The following is a 20,087-nucleotide window of genomic DNA, read 5'->3' on the forward strand; positions in this document are numbered from 1 at the left end:
TGAGAGGGGCAAGTCACTGTGTGCATCGTAAAGGCATGCCACCTCTCAATCTATTTAAACCTAACTAAGGATATCACACACATCCATGCCCGAGGAGGACTCGAACCTGCGACCGTAGAAGTCTCGCGGTTCCACACTGAAGCGCCTAGAACCGCTCGGCCACTAGTGAGTCACTCGGGACTATGTAAGCCCTGGGCATATGCTACTTGAGTGTAAGAAATGCATATCCCTGTGAAAAAAAGTTTAAAGATTTAAATATGGACGCAAATAAGCATAGTGAAATTGGTAGTTGCAGGACAAAGTGTAAGATAATGAATTAAAGAAGTTTACATTTTCAGAAAACTTATATAATTTACAAGGAGACAGTTTGGATGCTTAACCATCCATCTGGGTCTGTAGTACTTCAACTACGTCTGCCATATCTGGCGATTAGCGAGTCGTGGTCACCTGCAGTGGAGCTATGTAAGTGTTTGACCCGTGCAGCAATTCGATAGATCATGTCCGGCTTGAGGCTTCCGAGTTGGCATATCTTTGGCCAGAGTGTGCGCACCAGGTGAACTGAGGCTATGGCGGAGGAGCTTGGAGTCGAACCGGAAGAGAGTGAGGTGATGGTAGGAGGGAGCATTGCTGCTACAGATTTCTGCCAGTATGGGGATGGGGCGGTGTTGTTTCACTGAAATGCTGACTGCTCTGAATGGCCTATCGCCTATGAGCCCAAGACGCTGAAAGACACTCGACGAAATTTTTCTCACAAGGAGACCACCGAGCAACAGGATGATTGTAATTTTTTATGTCTATAGTACGTGAAGTTCAGAATGCAAATATCAGTAACCAAAGCAGTTCGATTCAGCTCTCAAAAGTTCTAGAAAAAATCGACGTTGTAGATTTCCAAGGAAATTTAACCAACTAAAGAATTGTAACCAGGTAACCAATGGATCGGTGGTTCAAATGTCGCTATAATCTGTTTCTCATTACATATTTTTCGTTCCATTCGGATATATACATAACTTAAATATAAAATTCGTCAAATATATGCTAATTAACACATATCTCATTGTTACTTTTTTATGAAAAATGCATTCCTTCTTGTTTCTAACTACACATTGTATACAAAATTTATGTTTTCGTTACAAACATAAATTCTTAGTTACAGATATTTCACTTTATAAAAGTTAGTTGAAAATTTGTGATCTTTAAAAATTTAAACAATGTTTGTTAACAATCTTTCATAAAACGTCCATAGTGAAGAATTTGTATTTGCAGTGTGTACGATATATAATTAGAAGCAAGATGTGCATTTTTCATAAAAATGATTAGATTTGTGTTAATTAGCATGTATTTCATGAAAAATGTAGTTAAATGATTTAAGTATTTGAACTGAACGGAAACAATAAAACAAAACAAAGATTTTAACCAGAAATCAACTAATTATCTGATTACAATTCTCCGACACTACTGAATAAGCTATGTGGCCCACCATCAAAAATCGCTTTAACTTTAGTGAATTAACGTTCCCTGGACATTATCCAAGCTGATTTTCCCGAAACTTTCGAGGGTTGCATCAAACTGCTTTGAAAGATTATTAGTTCAGTCCCGAACTTCATGTACCACAAATATAAAATATCACAAAACTCCGATGACCAGGTTGCCTCTTTGTTAGATAGAAAAGGAAGCTTTGGGAATCATGTAAGTGGTCCAGCTGTTCCACTTTTTTCCTGCATGGCAACAAATTCCATCTCACCACCAACGAAAGCCACTTGTAGCCTTTTTTGGCCTTCGTCTGCAGCTTCTCAACAGGACGAACTCAACAATTGCAGAGTTGGGCTTTATTTTTGAGTACATATGACTATGAGATTCGTTACTGATCGACAGTACAGCATGCTATTGTAGACGCGTTTTCGTGTTCGCCCATGGGACCTGACGCAGCCTTCGACAAAGCCGCAGTTATCTGTTTTCGGGTTGATGATCGCTTGCAGCCCGCATTGGATAGACTTCTGGTAATGACTCATCGCATAGTGCAAGCTACACCGCAAGATCTCACGTCCCATTAAGTAATTCATTTTATTTGTAATGGATGGCCCGAGCAACTCATTGCCAAGGGGTCTGGTCAACATTACAGTTATTTCCTTCTCTGCCATCAGAGGGTGGTAGTGGACAGCACACTCCTATTCGCACTGACTGATGATCCTACATCCCTCGGGTCTTGCTCTCCTATCCAATCGCCACTGGAGTATGACCCCCCCAATGAAGGTACTTACGTCGTGTTAAGTCTGCCAGCTGGGCGTTGATTAGACGATTTAGAAATGGAAACGGAAATGAGCGTTTGGCGTCATTGGCCGGAAGGTCCCTTACGGGGCAGGTGCGGCCGCCTTGTTGCAGGTCTTTTTACATTCGACGCCACATTGGGCGACTTGCGCGCTGGCTGGGGATGAAATGATGATGAAGACAACACAACACCCTGTCCCTGAGCCGAGAAAATCCTCGACACAGCCGAGAATCGAAGCCGGGCAGTCCGTCACGCTGACCATTCAGCTATCGGGACGGACGACGATTGGGAAGATTATCCACGAGTGTCAACATTGTTCTGAGCAGCAGACAGCACCGCCATGAAGTTTCTTTCCATGTCCCACGCCAAGTCAGCCATGGAATAGCATCAACATCGACTTTATGGGCTCCTTCTGTAACATCGGTTGATGCACTGTGCATTGATTCACATGTCATGTGGATGTGCTCCGCTGTGTCATAAGCGACTGTGTGAGTTGTTATCTACGCTCTTGCGATCGAAGGGTTGCCCCAGACGATTGTCTCCGATAATAGCAATCAGTTCACTTCAGCTGCAAATACGCTTCTCGGGTTTGCCGCCGGATCGTATTGTGTAACTCGCACTATATTTCATCGATGCAACTGCTCGGCATCATCAGGTGGTGTGGTAGCTGCTGCTGCCACTGCTGCATGGCGCGACTGATGATAATCGCGCTGTGGCGTCTCAATAAACACCAGTGCGATTAGCCGGCCGTTGTGGCCGAGCGGTTCTAGGCGCTTCAGTCCGGAACCGCACTGCTGCTACGGTCGCAGGTTCGAATCCTGCCTCGGGCATGAGTGCGTGTGATGTCCTTAGGTTTGTTAGGTTTAAGCAGTTCTAAGTCTAGGGGAATGATGGCCTCAAATGTCAAGTCCCACAGTGCTCAGAGCCATTTTTGAACCTCGCGATTATCATCAGTCGCGCCTTGCAGCAGCAATAGCAGCAGCTACCACCACCCGATGATGTCGAGCAGCTACACCGATGAAATATTGTGCTAGTTACAGAATACGATCAGGCTACATAGTCGAGAGGCATATTTGCAACATACCCGTCGGGAAAGCACGGAAAGTCACAGTTCAGTGTTGCTTCATAATTTCTACGCCCGGAATAGTATTACCCACATGACATCAACACCACTCTGCACACAATCGAATGGGGAGGCGGAATAAATAGTGCACACCTTTAAGTCAAAAATATGCTTTGAGGACTCGTCCGCCAACTCAGTATTGTGTCTGTTTCTCAGTACCTACCGGACCACCCTGCTGAATGGCAGAAGCCCAGCAGAGGTTCTCCATGACCGACGGCTCTGGACTCTGCTGTGTCTTCTTTGCTCTGCGCCACGGCACATGGTGTACTCGTGCAGTACGTGATACGCCCCGGGCGACCCTGTCTGGATGTCTAAGTTCGGCCGGCAGACCAAAGCTTTAAAAAATCTAAAAATAATGCATGCTTCAATTTAATTACCACTTAAACCCACGAGTGTAACTACTTTTGATGCCTACAGTTAAGTGTTAAAACCATTTCTGAGGTAGCGACGGTGACATATTATAGCTTAAAATAGATGACATAAAGAAATAGTTTCTGCAGGAAACAGGAAACCATTTTTCATGATTTGTGAATGTATGTTTTGTTGTTGTTGTGATCTTCTGTCCTAAGAGTGGTTTCATTCAGCTCTCCAAACTAGCCAAACGTCAGAACACCTCTTCATCTCTGCATAACTACAGAAACTACGTCCCTTTGAATCCGTTTACTGCATTAAAATGGGCTATTTTTCTACCTCTGTCTTCCATCAACACATCCCTTTCTTTAATCAAGTTATGAAATAAATTTCTTCATCCGCCATTTAGATTCAATACCTCATTAGTTTTTCGATGTATCCATGTAATTTTCAACCTTATTCTGTAGAACCATAACTGCAAATATTTTTTTCTCTTCTTGTCTGAAACAATTATCGTCCAAGTTTGACTTTCATAGAAGGCTCACTCCACACACATACCTTCAGGAAAACTTCGTAACACTTAAATTCGTGATGAAATGAAATTAATTCTGACATCGGCCGCAATTGAACGTTGAAATGAATTCAGTGGCAACAAGTGCAAAGAGTTTCGAAAGTGGATTACCTACTTTACGCAAGTGGGGGCCTTAACTGCTTCGGCTATCCATGCATGCTTTCAGCCCGACTCGAACTCCCATCTTGTTGCACACTACTTACGTGATAGTTACTCATGTTCTATGTTTGTTCAGAAACACGTGCTGAACTGTCTTCCTTTTGCGAACAAAGACGTGTAGCACGAGGGAGTATTTAGTATCTTCACAGCGAAACTAATTTCCTGATAGCTGTCGATCCTTCGGGGTTAAATACACGATCGTGTTACTTGGTATCCCCTCGGCGGCGTTAATTATTCGCTAATAAATCGATATTGTATAATTAAGTACGTCATGCTGCTATTATCATAAATAATGTACAGATTGTGGGTCGTTTAATTATTCAGATACTCTGCGGAACAACCGGGCAGTATTTACTCAAAATGGTTTGTAATGAAGAGTGATTAAACTTCTGATTACAATGTTCATTAAGCTTTTGTGGATACGGCTTCCTCTCCATAAATTACAACAGCATTTATTTCGCTTCCTTCGTCGAACATCATTTCCTGCAAGCACACAGAAAATCACGCAGGACTTCAAACAGTGGTTTAGCATAGATCTGTCCCGCAGTAGTCTGCGATTTCCATTCAACAGTTGACTCTAAGGAGTGCTGCAGCATTTCTTCCAGACTACCATACTGAAAATTTAAAGCAAATTCCAGTCTTTGCACCAGTTTCATAGCTTATCGAGTTCAGACTGAATATTTGTGCAGATTTTATCAGACAATACTTTATCATGGACACTGCGTCATCTACGAAAAATCTGATGTTGACTTTAATACAGTCAATAGTATTATACTAATACTGTTGATATTATGTCATGCACCCAGTCCCAAGTTATCCGTAAGCAGATGCATGAGCGATATCATTGGCACTTAGACCGGATCTAATTTCAGAAGGAGTGGCTGTGCGTCAGCAAAGTTTGGCCAGTGTGTAGCGGACAAAGAACAGTGGATTGCCTGCGAGAAGCGTGGAGGGAAGACTGCCAGTTCGTCCAGATATCCAACAACAGATGGCACAGAGCCGACCAAAGGTCAAGCTCTAAGACCTATATTTACAAAACTGGCATCTTCATAGCCAACTTTGCCAAGTGATTGACTTGCTCATTCCCTCAAATCCCAACATGTCAACACGACTGGCCATCCAGCTCGATGGAGGTCAGAAAGAAGATCCTGGATAGTCATAGCTAATGGGTGAAGGCTGCTCAGGGAGTCACTGCAGATAAGAAGCATCTCACTGGTGCAATAATGAGCATGGCTAAGGGTTCACTTGACGGCGAACAATTCAGAAGTGAAGACATTGCATACATTCGACGCGGAGCATAATTCTATGCACCTGTAAGACCGGTTCATCCATCAACCATTGAACCATCAGGTTATATCATTTCCAAAGCTGGAAATGCATCGAGGACAGCTAGAAATAGGTAATGACATAACATGAGGGAAGCTGAATCCTTCAGTTCATAGGATAAATCGGGACAGATTCGAAGTCAGGGTACATGCCATGGGATGTACGTGATGCTCCCTGACAAGAGGCAAGAATGGGAGAAGTTGGAGTTCAGAGGAGAGACACTGTAGTTGAAATACAATTGTGACCCCAGTTTTGAGTTTCTGTTGTAGGATGTGGACCTCCCTACTAGGAAAAAGGATGTTGCAGTTTGGATGTTTAGGAGAGCTGCAAATATGTATAACATAATTGAGTTGGCACCTGATATATAGTGGAGGGACCTAGCCTCAGTGAGCAGGCTGTTCACTGGACTAGACTGAAGGCTCCTGGTTCAACTCGGATCCCACAGTGATGTATCGGGTCCAGTGACTGAAATGCTAGAGCGATGCCAAACCATATGTCATACACCCATAATCAAGATGGAACAGAATCAGGGCTTTGTAAAGCTGCAGAAGGGTAGTGTGGTCTACATCCCAGCTGGTGTTACTGAGACAGAGAAGTGTATTAAGGTGTATCCAGCACCTTTGCTTAAGATGTTGAAGATGGGGAATCCACAGCAACTGGGCATCAGAGACCAGTCCCAACAAGTTATAAGTCTCCACCACAGTGAGTAATTGTTCGTTCAGTTAAAGTTCTGGCTGTGGATGAACAGTACTACTATGGTGACAGAAGTGCATGACAAGAGTCTTTGTGGAAAACTGAAAGCCATACGTGAAGAGCCCATGACTTCGCCTTTAAAATGGTGCCCTGCAGTTGGCTATCAACGACACCCACACTAGAGGACCAATAGTAAAATCAAGAATGATCGGCTTAATAGGAGAGTGATATTGAAGATCCCATAGCTGTTTCTAGACTGTTGATGGCAGCGAGAAAGAGAGGGACACTTATTACAGAATCCTGCAGGACCCAATTCTCTTGGATATTGGGGGGAGGGGGGGGGGAGGAAGGGTATTGTGAGAAGCACCAACTCTAACATGGAAACCATGGTGTGAAAAGAAGCTCTGCACAAAAATCGGAAATGAGAACTGGAAACCCTTATCACCTAAGGTAGTGAGGATGTGGTAATACCACGTGATGACATAAGCATTTTGTACGTCGAAGAAAACAGAAATAAGGTGTTGACGTTGGTCAAAGCTGTATGGATGGCACACTCCAGGCAAACCAAATTGTCAGCAATGGAACAGTGCCTGGGATGGAGCCAGAAGGCCTCGAAAGTCAAGGAGCCAACACAGACGCCAGCTCACCATGCATTCACGCAACTTACATAGGACATTTGTGGGAGTAATTGGGCGATGCCTGTCCATCTCTAGTGGATGCTTACACAGTTTCAGTGCTGGGTCGATGACGCTCTACTGCCATACAGTTGAGAGCTCACCTTAACTCCAGATAGGGTTAAAGATGGAAAGGAGATGACGCTGACAATCTGCCGGTAGGTGTTTGAGGATTTGTTTCTAGATGCAGTCTGGTCGTGGGGCAGTATCATGGCAAAAAGCTAGGAACTGAAGAATTCTCACTTACCAAATAGCGCGTTACAGGGCTTCAGGTGGTGTGTAGCGAAAGATAAGCGCAGTTGCTCAATCCACTGTTTAATGACACGAAAGGCAGGTTGATAGTTCTCAGATGCAGAACCTCAGGCATAATGCAGAGTAAAATGTTTAACTAAGGTAGCTGAGTCACTGATAACAGCACCATTCAAGGAAATATCAGGTACTCCTGCAGGGAACTGGTATCTGTAGAGGCAGCCGATTCTCGCCTAAACCTGCAAAGGAGGTGTACATGGTCCAATGGTTGAAACGTACTGTTCCCAGCGTTCTTGCTTCTATCATTTTAATAAGTAGTGCACTTGGGCACAGAGCCATTTAAAGGCAATGAGGTGCTTGACTGATGGATGCAGTTTATGGCATTGGAGAGCCCGCCTATGATCTATAATGGCCTCAGTGGCTTCCAAGGTCCACCAGGGCACTACCTTCTGATGGGGGGATCTCGAAGAATAGAGCACTGTTGAGTTTGCTGCATACTGGACAGCATCGTCAATGCCTCCATTTAGCAGCGAGCTCAGAACTACAGTGAAGGTGAAATAATCCCAGGTGGCATTGTGGAGAGCCCATCTAGCCAGGTGCCCAGGGCAGTGATGTTGAGAGAGGAACAGGAAGGTCGGGTAGTGGTCGCTACCACAAAGGTTATTGTGGACGCTCCAGTTGATGGATGGGACAAGACTAGGGCTACAAACAGAAAGATTAATGGCCAAGTAAGTTCCATGTGCCACCGTGAAGTGTGTGGAGACACCAGTATTTAAGAAACAGAAGTCGACATCCGCCAGCAAGTTTTCTGCGTCTTTACCACTGCCAGTGATTGTGGTGGCTCTGAGCATTATGGGACTTAGCATCTGAGGTCATCAGTCCCCTAGAACTTAGAACTACTTAAACCTAACTAACCTAAGGACATCACACACATCCATCCCGAAGCAGGATTCGAACCTGCTACCGTAGCAGTCGCGCAGTTCCGGACTGAAGCGCCTAGAACCGCTCGGCCACCGCGGCCGGGCAGTGATTGTGGTTCCATTACACAAAGGGTTATGGTCATTGAAGTCGCCCAAGGTTAGGAAAGTAGGGGAAGCTGAGAAACCAATGCAGACAATATGTTCTGAGACACTCCATAATTTTGAGGGAGATAAACATAATAGATGGTAAAATTCAAAAATGCCATTACCAGAACAGCCACAACCTCCAAAGTTGGATCAAGAGGCACAAGTTCACTACACACAGATTTTAGAACATATGTGCAAAATCCTTCTGACACCCTATCATAATAGGCACGATTCTTAAGATATCCCTGATAGCCACGAATAGCAGGGGTCTGCATTGCTGGAATCCAAGTTTCCTGAAGGGCAATGCAGCAAGTAGGGGAGGAGCTTAAGTGATGTCATAGCTCAGCTAGGTCGTGGAAAAAACCGCTATAATTCCATTGGAGAATCGTGTTGTTGGTATACTGCGAGGGCATTAATGGACCAAGGATGCAGGTTGTGTCCCAGGATCATCTGCTGCCACTGGGTGAGAGTGTTTGGTGTGAAAACACATTGTTTCTGAGACATGTTGCATGGTTAAATCTAGAGCCTCAGGGGCCACCACGATCGTTGTCATGGTGCAGAAGCAGAACATTTGGGATCCAATGTTTTGTGGGCCACAGGAATTTCCTTTCTCTTGGAAGACTTCTAAATCAGGTTTTGATGACTGGGAGGATTTCTCTGGATTAATTTCAGGAGCTGAAGAAGGTCATGAAGCCCTACGACCAACAGCCTTGGCTGGTATCCAGTTGCAGACCGGCAGATACACTGGAAGTAAGTATCCCAAGGACCCCTTACTGGCGTAAGGGTGACGCATCTCCCCTTTGTGTGGGGAGCAATTGTTGCAAAAATGAGTGTGTGGGGAAGCAGCAGGAGAAGAGCCCCTAGCCATCAGGGGACACCCACGGTCGAGTGATCCTGAGGGTTCACTATAGGACGCATAATTGAGGAAAGTACCACCGGCAGAGAAGGCGATGTCGTCATAGTTGTAGTGTATGACATCGTTATGTGAGCAGGAAGCACATGTGCATACCTATTTCTTGTCCTCTTCGTACATAAGTTTATCCAGAGTCCTCTCTCTGAAACACAGTGTGGTCTGGTAAGCATGGTGCTCTCCACAGTTGAAGACGTGGAGAGGGGGGGGGGCTGGAGGAGTACAAGGAAGGTGTGGGGCGGGGAGGGGGAACATATGGGTTAATGTCACATTGGTGTACCATCACCTCGACCTTTTCAGGCAACGAATCACATTCAAAGGTCCCTGTAGCAACCCTATTTCTCTCTGACCCACTATGGACATGATGGAGAAAGTGTATACCACATTTCTCCAAGTTGATGCGTAGCTCATCGTCAGGCTGCAAGAGGAGGTCATGATGGAAAATGATGCCTTGAGCCTTGTTTAGACTATTATGGAGAGTAAGTCACCGGAATGTTACCCAGCTTTTCACAAGCAAGCACCGCCTGTGACTGGGCAGGGGATGCTGTCTAATGAAAATTGACCCACTCTTCATTTTGGAGATGGCTGCAACTTCCCCAAACTTTTCCTTTATAGCCTCAACAAAGAATAGAGGCTCTATGGCCGAAAACTAATCCCCATCTATCCTTGTATGAGCCAGGTACTGGGGAGAATATTTCTTTGCTTGTCACTTAGCCCAACATTCCTCCCATGGCGTAGCTAAGGAAAGAAACATTTTTGTGCCGTATCTCTCTGCGTTGAACGAGTTCTTTCCTTCAGAAGAGACTGCTGGAAAAGTGTGACCACCAGTGGGAGAGAACTTCATCGACTTCATATGCAAGTCATTGTCCATGGTGGGAATCACTCCAAACAGGGCCTCTCCCCACGGGTGCCATCTAGCTTGGCAAGGGCTACCTAACCAATAATCTGTTGTTCGAAGTTCTCGTGTCCCAGTCATGATGGGCACATACTCCTTGGCATACATTGGCCGGTTTCAGGTCAGGAACCAAGTGTGCAATCACTGGCCAGGAGGCTACTACCATGCAGGTACTTGACGAATCCCCCCTTCCCCCACACAAATAGGTGACAAACTGTTTGGTTTTCGGCATACTACGTTGTTGGAAAGGAAGAGTGCTATGTTGCAAAGATACAAAGGTAGAACAGACATCACACTGGACGACCTTCTTTGCATGATCTGCACTTCTGAAAAATTTGGAAAGATGGTAGTTTGTCAAACCATGCATTTATTAATTAAAAGGTGTAGAGAATGCCGGAAGTGAAATGGAAATCCAAAAGTTTGCATCATATATCAGATCAAAATGGGTCTACACCAGGAAGACCATCCAGTGAAAGGCAAAGGGAGAGAGGGATAGTGGAAGTATAGGCTTGCAGCACAGAAAGGGGAGTACTGCTGCTAAAGCTGAGACCCCATTGTAGCCAAGCACGTACTCACAAAAGAGTTGTGGGAGACACTTGAGCATCCACCCTATTGTACTAATCTCTTCCCATTCGGGTATCATGCCTTTGGTCCCTTAAAAAAGACCTTGCATGGTCTACTACTCCTGTCGACAAGTATGTGGAGTAAGCAGCTAGGACTTCTTCATGCAACAGGACACGGTGTTTTTACCAGACGGGTATCTTCAACCTTGTGTGTCTGTGGAATGATTGCTTCAGTGCTCATGGTGATTCTGACTTATCGGCATAACGATTGTCGACCGTATGGGCTTCGAAAGGAAACTTTTTGATCGCCCCTCATACGTTGTGGTAAGCTTTTACTAGGTCTACAAATCCTGTGGGCGTGTCTTGAGTGAAGTCTTGCCTACACAATTAAGTGCAACATTAGATCTACTTCATTAATGCCTTAACCTTTTCTAAATTCAAAACGGGTCTTGATCGAACACATCCTCAATGTTCTTTTCCATTCTTCTGTATGTTTCATCGTCAACAATGTGGATGCGTGACTGTTAAATTGAATGTGCCATAGCCCTCCGATTCATCTTCCTTTGATATCTTTCGGATAGTCTGGACGATATCTTTCCATGAGTCCAATGGTATGTCTATAGTCTCCACAGATACCACATATAATTTTGAACAATCGTTTGGTTGCCACTTGCGTCAATAATTTTAGAAACTTCTACTGAATGCTATACACAAGCCTTCCCAAGCTCATTGGAAGCTGGATTCAAATTCTGTGTCCCCTGTGACTTCCAAATAGATATCCTATTGTAACACGCCCGGGAGTACCATGGGCGGGGTCCCTAAAACTGTTTGTCGTTTCGGACTGTTGCTTGTTGACCGTGCGCCCTGTCCAAACCACGTACCTGATAATCCCGCGGCGGTCGTACCGTTCTGCTCCACACTGCTGCTGGCTTGCCTGAAATTATCTATCGAAATATGCAAGCGGGTTTAGGGGAGCCACTCAACGTCAAGCACAACACTGTCCTACATCTGGTGTGGACATCTATATTGTGAGACGATAAGGAATCACAGATTCCACTGTTTACATTCTAAGTCATAAATGTTTATCCAAATTAACAATCTTGATGATTATCTGTCCACAATATCACTCAAGACGAGCGTACGCGTAACCGACTCGACGCAGGTGATTTTTGATGATGCGGAAGCCGAATGATCGAACGTAAGTTCCTATGCTCGTCACACATACAGATATCTGGTAATAGTCCTCCGCGACACTAGTAATGATATAACACTGTTAGTAAAGTTAATTTTTCAGTTTCTCAGTTCTCACTTGTGCGAGCGTGCGTATAACCGTCGCGGCGCGGCTGATTGTTGATAAATGCAGAACGCGATCACCGAACGCACGTCCTCACGCTCGCTACAAGACACTGGCACTTGATTACACTCTTTTATGGTAACTAATTTTTACTGATTCACATTAGTTCATTCCGGGAAACCGAACACGGCGCGGATGATCGATGCCATGTGACACGCAACGAGAGGAAACATAAATACGCTATTGACGGCATTGCTCATTCTTGATTACTTCTTGAAGCACTTTCCTCTGAACCATTGCCATATATCATCACTTTACTGTACTAGCACTTGTAGCAACACTTCAACTTCCATACTAACAATGCCTCTCACATGCAGAGCCACACACAACAACATAACAGTTCCGTGCCCCGCGCTCGACTCGACAGACAGACTGCCCGCAAAGATACTCCGCAACCATTCCAGCGATATGACAGTGCGCTTACACTATCATGTTAGCAAGCCGTTGTTCCGCCTCGTGCAGACCATCACGTACACTTTCCACTCTTTTACAGTGGTAATCGTTTCGCGCTCCTTATGTCGATGCCCTTGCTTTTAATCTCTATGAAACTATTCTGACTGTTTTATGTTCTTACTGCGGTATATTTTCTCGAAAGAGGTTTATCTCAAGTTTAGTCCTGAAGATTTCATTGCGCCAGGCACTTCTGAGAACATTTTTGCAGGTGACAACTAAAACGAGGTCCAGGAAGAGATTGGGAGGTGCCGCATCCGAAATGAGCCCATTAGGAGTAGCCCTGGACCCGAGCCAGACGCTCACGTAACGGAAGGCTACGGGCTACAGCCTCGGCGGTCATCCGTCACACTAATGGACTCACAGAGCGGACCAGAGGGGAAGAAAGACAAGAGGCCAGGCGTCCACCGCCCTAAACCGACCGGTCCTCAGCTTTTGCTGCAAGACCTCGGCCGCGGCCACTGCTGACGTCAGTAATTTTAAAAAGAGCTCCGCCGTCTTCACGAGTTGGGTTCAAACGAGGCGCGCCCTTTTTCTGCCCCGACACGAGGGCCAGAAATAGAGAGAGCGTCATAAAATTCTATTTACCCGGGCAGCCAATGTCGTAACGGGTCCAGTTTCCGAGCGCGAAGTAATGGGCAGATGATTTACCGGCATGTTTTATGTAACAGAGCGGGATGGCTTCTCTGTCGGCCGTTGACTTCTTTCACAGAGTCTGGGAAGCTCCAGGGAGCGAGACATCGATCCAGACAGATGACTGAGCCGGCTGGGGCAGCTTGTAATTCCCTCCGGAGGATCAGCGCCGAACGCCGGGCAGCGTACTAGTGGCATTCAATTTCGCATTCACGTCTGGCTCTCTGCAGTTCGATTCCATCTTTTTAACCTGACACAGACATCCGAAGTCGCCAATCACGTGCAGAGTGTCTGAGCATTTTCCTTCGGATTAATGAATACGGAAACGTATTTAGGATTAACAACATGAAATGGGAAGCAGTTCCTAATGTTCTGCTAAATTAAATTCATTTCCTCGCGAAACGTGTATCTGCCTCTTAGGCGTTCTTCAAGAGACAACTGAATGTCACAAACATAGGTAAAATGATGCACCTTACGTAGATATTATTTACAAAAAAAATGGTTCAAATGGCTTTAAGCACTATGGGACTTAACATCTGAGGCCATCAGTCCCCTAGACTTAGAACTACTTAAACCTAACTAACCTAAGGCTATCACACACATCCATGCCCGCGGCAGGATTCGAACCTGCGACCGTAGCAGCTGCGCGGTTCCGGACTGAAGCGCCTAGAACCGCTCGGTCACAGCGGCCGGCTATTATTTACACAGAAGATAACGAAACTGATGACATGTGGAGTGTTTACAAATGAAAATGTCACATTACTTGTCATGCACGAATAGTTATATTAACTAAATGAGGAAACAAAGTTTTACTGTGGTAATTCATTTAATAACTGATGAAAAAATAAGTTGATTTTAGAATTTCAATCTAGTATGTAACGAAAACTTAATTTAAAAGAGGAGAAAAAGGAAAGTGGCTATAGTCATTCGTTACTAAACTGGAATTCTGTATGATATATAGGGCTAAGTTGATTTCCAGTCATTCTATTAGGGCCATCTTTCCGTTATGAATGAAAAGAATGTAAAATTTCACATTCTATATCATATGATCGGTTTTCTGCAAAAAAGATGATTGGTAAAGTTCAATCTGCCTTTCTTAATCCAAGATTCTCTCAAGTTCTGATGATCCAATAGCCACAGCTCTGCATGACCGGCGAGTACATGCCGCAGAACTCACCAGCTTTGGGACACTTTTTGAGGTTTTCTAAGCTCAGATCCCTTAATGTTTCACGTGGGACGCTGAGGATTCACGCAATATAGCTACACATCTCTTCTTTCGAATTCCGCCTCTTCAAAAAAAATCTACCTCTTATAGGAGCTCATGGAGGAATTGCTTTTGTGTGTCAAATTGTTCCGTGCGCACTTTGCTAAACTACGTGGCACTGCTCATTTCTCGTAGAACACTTATCTATAGTGGATGTGTCACATTGTTGTAGTGCCTTCGTTTGGAATCCACGCATTCTACGTACTACAAATTGTCAATTTTAATCCAACATACTTCAAAAAATAAACTCTTGGATCTAAATCTTAAAACTAAATCAAATGGTTCTTGTAAGAATAGGCCACAACACATGCATATATATGAAAAGGGAAACTGATCAACGAAATTCACTGCATCGTGTCTGCAACAAACACACCTGGTGTGATCTCTCGTGGTGCATCTATTCGGCGAACAATTTGGTGTGCCTCATAGCACAAGACATCAGGAGGATTTCGCCAAGTCCAGGGTTTCCCTGCTTCGATCATGGCTAACAACGGCGCTTCTCCTATCTCTTCGGTGTATTACATAAATTTTATTAGCCTGGACAACTGTGATGGTTTTATTCTTCAGATTATCCAAGATTTTTTTTCCAGCGGTTTCCGTCAACAATTTTTATCTTGCCGTCTACCCAACTTCCTTCTACTCACTACCGCACCAGAAGCTATTTCTACAACAACATAAAACTACGTCACCTACACGTCGTAAAACCGGTAAAATTAAAAAAAAATACATGGCACATTGTTCTGTTCCACCTCTTCCAAACAGTGCCGCAACATCCTGGATTTTTTCCGAAATTGCAGCTTGACCAACACTGATGTTAGTGAGCTTTGTATGTCATAATCTGTGGGTAACACATAGTTATGACCGTGACACATCGTTGGGCAGTTTTACGGTATTTATCCACAGCGCTTGCATGTGATATTACTCACACCACTCTGTGTCAAGATTTGCAGCTTGTATTTACTACTGAAAAAAAAGGTCATGTTGGTAATATAAAATTCAGGTCTGCAGATGTCAGACTACAACTTTTTTGAGAGGTTTTTCTGAAATTTTTCCACTATATGGTATATGCGCTAGTTTTTTAACTACTGACTTTTTCCTTTGTAGAGAAGCAGTGTAATTTTACGCATTTTCTCTTTCCGTAGTATATTAACAATCAAGACAGAGATGTAGCCATCACTGGAGTTCATATGTTTGAAGGTTTGTAGTTCTGTTTCAAAGGCAGATTAAGATAATGCAACAGATATAAGGTGAAAATACTTTTGAATGGAAAGCTGCTTGTTTGTGGTTGTGTGGTTGTTGGGAGATTGCGGGGACTGCTGTATCTGAAGCTGTGGTTTCCCTGCAACTGCTGAACAAATGTCTCTTTGCGCTAATGTCTATATTAAAGCCCAGGAAATTTACAGAAGAGCCTCTGGGCTCCAATCTGAACTGAATTTTCTTATGTTCGAAGTTTAAATGCTCTAGTAATAAATCTAATTGTCTAGTGATACCAATACACACACATAGTGCGTCATCAGCTTTCTTTCTTTCTTTCTTTTGCTGGTGCCTTGTCCCGCAGTTTCGCAGGGTCGGCAAGGTTAGTGATAAGGGGTGGCAGGATGCCCTTCCTGCCGCCACTCTGTGCCCCATGGGACGAAATTAGTGTACCCCAGCTGTCTGCGTCTAGTGTAATCCATGGAATAGTGCGAACGTATTCAGATGTCTGCGAGTCGTGTAACTGAGGCGGAACGTGGGGACCAGCCCGGTATTCAACTAGCGGGATGTGGAAAACTGCCTAAAAACCACATCCAGGCTGGCCCACACACCGGCCGACGTCGGTAAGCCGCCTGGCGGATTCGATCCGGGACCAGCGCGCCTACCCGAGACCAGGAAGCAGCGCATTAGCGCTCTCGGCTAACCTGGCGGGTATAGTGCGTCATCAGCATATCTGAACAAATACATAATTTTGCAGTCCAGTAACTCTTCCTGTAAGAAATTTCATTCGAAATTGTCCACGAAAATTTCAGTTAGTATACAACTAAAAGAAAACCCACAGCTAGGCCATTACACGGACCGTAATACGTGTTCAGAAATTGGGAATGGTTTTTACACACGTTTCAGTAGCAACGATTATGTCATGTAATTCTAAAGGATTTTTCTGAATTCGTGCCAAAGACGTGTTAATATATTTGTGCAGTCATCAGCAGGAACATCCGTAAGGCAACATCAGACAGTACTATTAGATATGCCCAATTGGAAAGGAGTCATTCGCTGGACCGACGCCATATTTAATCCCACTTGGTATATGTGTTCACCTAGAGATGGTGTGGTGGTATTCCCAGTTGTACAAGTTTCACAGCAACGTCCTAGATTCTGGAGACTTGTTTCCGCAGTTTGTTGCATGTTGAATTCCTCTCGATCAGCGTAAAGAGCGGTTGTCCAATTTCTTCGCGCAGATGGTGAACATGCTTCACAGATTTGTCGCAAGATGTGAGAGATGTATGGAGAGCGCGTCTCGCAACGTGCACAATATTCCGGTGGTGTCAGCGTTATGAGGTGGGATGTGTGGGCAGAAGACCCTCGAGCTCCTTCAAAAATGTCGATGGAAGTTCCTGGAACATCATCCTTACACCCACAATACTCTCCAGGTGACTCGCATATGTACGGTCCTTTAAAACGATCTCCGTATCAGCCGGCCGCGGTGGCCAAGCGGTTCTATGCACTTCAGTCCGGAACAGCGCTGCTGCTACGGTCGCAGGTTCGAATCCTGCCTCTGGCATGGATGTGTGTGACGCCCTTAGGTTAGTTAGGTTTAAGTAGTTCTAAGTTCTAGGGGACTGATGACCTCAGATGTTAAGTCCCATAGTGCTCAGAGCCATTTGAACCATTTGATCTCCGTATCGTCAAAGGTGCAACTCCGCCAAGGAAACGCAGAGCACCGTGGAAAACTGGATCCTTCAGCAACCCAGGAGTTTTTACACCCTAGCTATCCACTCGCTACCTGTGCACTGAGAGCTGTATATCAGTTCAATGGTAAGTTGCTGTTGGGTGGTACTGTTCCAATAGAACTGTAGTTATAAAATTACTATCAAAATTTCTTTACATGTAACTGTAGTCTCCTTTTCATTTGCGTACACCTTATACCTTAGACCTTGCCTGAACTTGTACATCTTGAATGTTGTATGCAACAGCTATGATATTTTGTATACCAAACATAGGTTTAAAACTGGTTCCCTTTTTAATGATGTATTCTATCTCTTTCGTTCATATGTAACAAGGAGCAGAGCAATGTTACACTAATGGGCGCACTGGAATCCCATCTTTGTGTAATTTAAATAAGCCATAATATGTAGGAGGCATACTGACAATAAAACGGCTGTTCGCTTCAGATATAATACTTGTTGACAGCGATTATTACTTGATAGCTTCAGTCAGATCTTTGTATAGATCTTGAAAGTCGAAACTATCAACGAACTGAATTACTTTGATAACGTATTCACTTCTGTTCAACATAACTAAACTGCTTGATTTGTCGTTGTTGGTAACGGTGAACCTTTGGAATTTATTTTTTTCTTAAACTTGCTTAACGTCCTTACTTCAGTGTGGGGTTTCTCACTACCAGCAGTAGTACTTTTTAAATTGTGGGCTGCTAAATGTTTCGTAGAAGCAGCATCGCCTAACGCATTCTGGAACTCAGCTTTTAGTACAACTAGCTGTGTATCAGAGACTGTGCATGTTGGAGGACATTTAATATCTTTATATAACACTTCGAGCTCATCCGTAGTAATTACTATAAGTGATAAGTTCACAAGACACCTTACCGCACATAATGGCATTACGGAGGCTGCATGGCTTTATCTAATAAACACAGGTCACACCATAAAAATGTTCAGAAATTATTAAACGTAGACATGAAGCAAGATTTCTCTACGTGTTAGGATGCAAAATACATAAGTTGTAGAAATGTTTTTTTTTTTAATAAAAGAAGAGATCGGAAGTGTAATGGCCTTTAATTTCCTACATAATTGGTTTTCGGCATACAAAGTCTCAAGAGGACCCTCAAGAACCTTAAGATGAGCAAACAGAGCGCTGTGAATAAAAAGAAATCATGCTTCAGGTGAATCTAAATTTGTAACTGCTGTGTGTATTACATAAATAATAAGAATTAAACGCAACACCAACGAAGCCCTATACGTGGTGGAACAACAGCCTGTAGCTTTATTTCCCTTCTTTCAATGCCTTTTCAATGTACAAGATAAGCAGCAGTCATCTTACAAAAAAAGAAAAATAATGTTTTGTCGACGACGACATCAATAGAGACATATCATTATCTCGTATTGCGGAAGAATAGGGAACGAAATCGGCCTTTTTTTCAGACGATCCAGCCCAACAATTGCCTGAACTGGGTTAGAGAAATCATGGGAAACCTAACTCTGGATAACAAAATGGGTATTTGAAATGCTGTAAGACCTGTGTCTCACCAGCGCGCCATCTCGATCAGAGCTTTATGTTGTATCCTTATCACGTACTATTCCCCCATTTTCAGCTTAAATGGCTGCTCCATGGTTTTTATACGTATCGTAAAACATTCTTCTTCGCAATTCAGTGGAATTTTCTAAACGCCTGTGTGTATCTAGTGTTCATTGTACATTTTCTGTCACAATACAAGCGATTGACCTTGTTCAGAACATGCGATGAAGATATAGTTTTTTACGGTTCTGTTTAGTACGTAAAAATGTTAAACGTAGCACAGAAATGGAAAAAAAGTGTGAATAACACGCATACAGAAGAAGTTTGGTCCACGATAAGTACGAAAGACATATGCTAACATGCCAGTTTAACAGATGATAAGCATATACAAAGCAACTCGAAGGAAGAAAGAATTGGTGACAGGAGAAAGGGAGGACGTTACACTGCTGATCACCAAATTCGCAACACTGGGAAACATAGCACGTACAAAAATTGTTTGTTGTGCGTTCACAGTAAGCAGGAAAAGCACATGACTGATTTTGTGGTTTGGAGATGTACAGAGAAGGAAATTTAGAACGCAGAGTTGCCGGTTGAAATATGACTGGACAACGGGATAAAAGCAATCTTGGATGATAGATACGGTTACATCATTCTTTGCTGCTTCAACTCTATCGCGTAGTCCGTATGGAGACGTATTTGCTGCAAACAAACTCATTTCCTGCCTCTAGATATGTGACGTAGCTGTATGATATTCCATGGCCGAGTAAACGTATGTCTCCTCGGGCGTTGGCCACATGGGAATGGCGTTGACTATAGCCCACCTAAATTCACCCATTTCCATATTCGAAAGACAGTCCAAGGAACCAGATCAGTGCGATCAGCAGTATCAACGGACGGTAAATCGCAGTTTCAGTAGGCCAAGATATTGCAGCTGTCGAATTAAGACATAAACAGCCAACATTTAAGTGTGATTCCTGAATGAGAAACCAGTTGCGTAATCTTCCCTTATGTAGAGATTGTACATGGCGTTCTCATCCTACTTTGAGCAACTGTCTTGATATTTTAGTCATATGCAGATAATAATAATGGC

The sequence above is a fragment of the Schistocerca serialis genome, chromosome 2 (assembly GCF_023864345.2).
Source record: "Schistocerca serialis cubense isolate TAMUIC-IGC-003099 chromosome 2, iqSchSeri2.2, whole genome shotgun sequence".
NCBI classification, from domain to species: Eukaryota; Metazoa; Arthropoda; class Insecta; order Orthoptera; family Acrididae; genus Schistocerca; species Schistocerca serialis.